General features: G+C 45.0%; 1 non-coding gene across 1 annotated transcript; it reads right to left on the bottom strand.

Moving 5' to 3' along the window:
- Positions 1–437: 437 nt before the first annotated feature.
- TRNAC-ACA (transfer RNA cysteine (anticodon ACA)) lies at positions 438–510 on the bottom strand. The gene has a single exon. It is a non-coding gene; the product is annotated as a tRNA-Cys (tRNA).
- Between the last annotated feature and the right edge of the window lie 3327 nt (positions 511–3837).

The following is a 3837-nucleotide window of genomic DNA, read 5'->3' as shown; positions in this document are numbered from 1 at the left end:
GTGTTTGCGATTCACACTGTTGCGTGGACATGCCCTTCTCCCTAGGCAGCCTGAGGCATCATCTGTCTCTAAGATTAATACTGTTACAGCAGGGGGACTTCCCTGGTAGTCCAATGGCTAAGACTCTGCACTTCCACTGCAGGGGTCACAGGTTCGATTGCTGGTCAGGGAACTAAGATCCTGAATGCCACACAGCCAAAAAAAAAAAGATTGTCACAGCAAGAATGCAAAGTGGAAAAAAACTGATATTAGAATAACAGCTTTAGTTATTTAAAATAGCATTATGCATCAAAACACTAGGCCTAAAAAAGTGAAGTCGTTCAATTGTGTCTGACTCTTTGCGACCCCATGGACTGTAGCCTACCAGGCTCCTCTGTCCATGGAATTTTCCAGGCAAGAATACTGGAGAGCGTTGCCATTTCCTTCTCCAGGAGATCTTCCCAAACCAGGGATCGAACCCAGGTCTTCTGCATTGTAGGCAGACGCTTATACCATCTGAGCCACCAGGGAAGCCCACAAATACTTTCCTGCAGAGTGGCAAATAGCTGCTGGCCCAATTTCCCTAAGGGCTCCCCTCCAACCTCCTCCTCCCTACTCTCACTCTCCAGACTCTGTCCCTTTCCATTCCCCTTGGATCTAGAAACTAAAAAATGAATGCCTGAGATTTCCCCGGTGACCCAGTAGTCAAGAATCTACCTGCCAATGCAGGGGATGAGGGTTCGATCCCTGTCTGGGAATTAAGATCCCACACCACACAACTAAACCTTCAAGCTGCAACTAGAGAGCACCCGTGCTCTAGAGCCCATGCTCCACAATAAGAGAAGCTTGAGCACCACAGTGAAGAGTCTGGGCTCAGCAATGAAGACCCAAGGCAGCCAAAATTTAAAATAATAATAATAAAATAAATAAATAAAAGGAAACTCCAAAAAAAAGGGGAGGTGGTGTTGGTGAATGCCTGACCTACCAGGGGTCTTCCAGACCCTACCTAACCTTGTAGGCTTGGTAAAATATTTCTGTGCCCACCCTAGTCAGGTCTCTGCCAAATCTGGCTATTGAGTCCCCTGGAGTCCACAAGAGGAATATTCGGTAGACCCTTCTTGGAGGATTTGGTTGGGTCAGAGAGATGAAGATTTGCTTGAGCCTGAATGACCCAGCCTGGCTGATCAGATTATGTCTGACTCCATGCCCTGGAGTGCTGCTCAGACAAGTCCTGGAAAGAAGGAAAAGGCACAGCCCATAGAGGCAGGCTTGGAAGCCTGCAGCCCTGGAAAGACAAATGGATCATTCCTGGACAATCATGGTGCAGTGGGACCTTGCTTTATGATGGCTGAGTTTACCTGTTTATACAGATTTATTTTGTTGACCCAGGCCACAACCAATGCATCACAAACCCAAGGCTACTGTTGGAGATGAAGGAAAGATTTGTATGAAAAATTGAGCTGGAGGAAGGGATTTGAGGGTTAAGTCCAGGAAATGCACCTGAGGACTCATAATTTCCTGGATCCATATTTCTTTCCTTTCACATCCTATGTGGTGTATTGAGGGCTAAACCCTGCTTGATATCTCAATATCATAAAATGCTTTACAGTCTACACAGACATTCAATATGCCCAATCATATTTAATTCTCACAACAGCCTTATGCTGGGCGGTGATTATGATTAATTGTTTTATAAACAAGGAAACCAAAGAAACTCAGAGAAGCTCAGTAACCTGCTGCACCACTTTGACGTCAGGCCCTTGGACTTTAACTCCAGTGCTCCTTATTACATCACGGTGCTCCTTCAAGTCCGCTTTGAATGCAGACAGTGCCCTCTTTTGTCTGATTTCGTAGGAAGCAGCCCAGCGAGGCTCAGCGATTTGTGTTCATTTCCAAAGCAAGTAGGTGGCAGCATGCTAGATTAGGTGAAGGTTGAAAGAAAATATAAGACAGGGTCTCAGGAGCTTGCTGCCTTGCCAGGAAAACAACACATGTATGCACAAAACTCTTAAAGAAAAATATAAGACTCCATCTTATTTTTTGTCGTAAGAACTTATTGATTTCTACATATGAAATATCAGATGAGTTCAGTTCACCGTAACATTGTCTTTTAAACAGCAAGTGAAATAAGTACAAAACCGAGAAGTGGGAATTTTACTTTGTGGATGTGTTCCTATAAACAAGGAGAACGAATCGAATGATAGATTTAGTTAATGAGGAAGAAGGCTATCCCAGGGTTGGAAAAGAATGCAGAGGAACAGCAACCTATTCTGGTTGTAGTTTTGGGAGAGACACCTACTCTGACTGTAGCACCCGGAGAGGCATAATTTCAGGTAATGCATATCTGCTGAACTTGCTGAGGAAAGGAGTTGGTTATGAGGTGAAGCCTTTAGACACCCTCTCATCTGTTCTCACCTATCTGTCTGGGTTTTTCTGTATGGTTTTTTCTCTGTGGAGGGTGAGACTAAATCACTTTTCGTGTAGTTTCATGATTTGATCACTATACCTGGAGAAGGAAATGGCAATCCACTCTAGTATTCTTGCCTGGAGAATCCCTTGGACAGGGGAACCTGGTGGGCTACAGTCCATGGGATCACAAAGAGTTGGACATGACTGAAGCAACTTAACACGCACGCACATACCTGTACCATATGGGCTTCCCAGGTGGAGCAAGTGGTAAAGAACCCAACTGCCGTTGCAGGAGACATAAGAAATGCAGGTTCCATCCCTGGGTCGGGAAGATCCCTGGAGGATGAAATGGCAACTGACTCCAGTATTCTTGCCTTGAGAATCCCACGAACAGAGGAACCTAGATCACAAAGAGTCAGGCACAACTGAAGTGACATAGCACGCACGCATGCGCACCTGCCACATATAACAGGTTGGCCAAAAATTTCATTTGGGCTTTTTCCATACAATGTTATGGCCAACACAATATAAGGAGACAAAGATTTTTTTTTTCTTTCAGCAGCTGATAGGTGAATTCCTCTTCAAGAGTGTCATCCTCATTAGGAAAATACTCAATAGGGCCTCTCAAAGAAGGCTGGTCTCAGGGAAGGGAGATGATTGGGGCAGGGAGTGGTGGTGAGCTACTGTCAAGGCCATGCAGGAAGAGCATACAGTGCAAAAAGGTGACATTGTCCATTCCCTTTGGAAGGATGGAGGTGGAGTTAGGAAGTGGACGAGGGAAGGAGGGGAGGGAAGCTGTAGGAGATGGCAGAATATGGAGTGGTGTCATCTGACCCCTATAACCCTTCTTTGACATCATTAACTTTGTGAGAGGAGAATGACCAGTTCCAGAGACCTCCAAGGGCCTGAGTGTCCAGGTTGAGGGAAGGCAAAAGAGAGAAACATTTGTGAATGCAGGAGCTTAGCCATGTTCCATTAGGAAGTATCCTAAATCCCTGAGGGCTGGGAGGTCTCAGGTCACACTGGAGTTCCATAGTTGATCACTTTCAAACATTTTTTTTATCTGAATCAATGCAGATTGCTTGCTTTACTGGTTTTTAAGTTTGGGGGGTGGGTGGTACCAGGTATCTCCTCAGTCTTCCTCAACTCAAGACACCATGGTTCCCTTTATGCTCTATATTACAGTTTCTGAAAATGTGGTCTTTGAAGGCGCTTCAGGTAGTCTGTGGTTGCCCAATGCAATGAGTAGGGTTTGTTTGAAGAGTATATTCTGCTCGAGATTTGAATTCTCCATAAAAGGGTACAGAAATAGATATTTGAAAATTAAAACCACAGAGGTGGTTACATGCTAGGCAAACACTTCAAATGGTGTGGTGTGCATGTGTGCGTGTGTGTGTGTTCTGTGGTTGCAAGCAGAAGCTTTGAGATAAGTGGTCCAAAGGATTCCTT

The sequence above is a fragment of the Muntiacus reevesi genome, chromosome 3, assembly GCF_963930625.1.
Source record: "Muntiacus reevesi chromosome 3, mMunRee1.1, whole genome shotgun sequence".
In the NCBI taxonomy this organism is placed as follows: domain Eukaryota; kingdom Metazoa; phylum Chordata; class Mammalia; order Artiodactyla; family Cervidae; genus Muntiacus; species Muntiacus reevesi.
The sequence above is the reverse complement of the archived record's forward strand: the minus strand, read 5'-3'. Positions and strand labels throughout refer to the sequence as shown.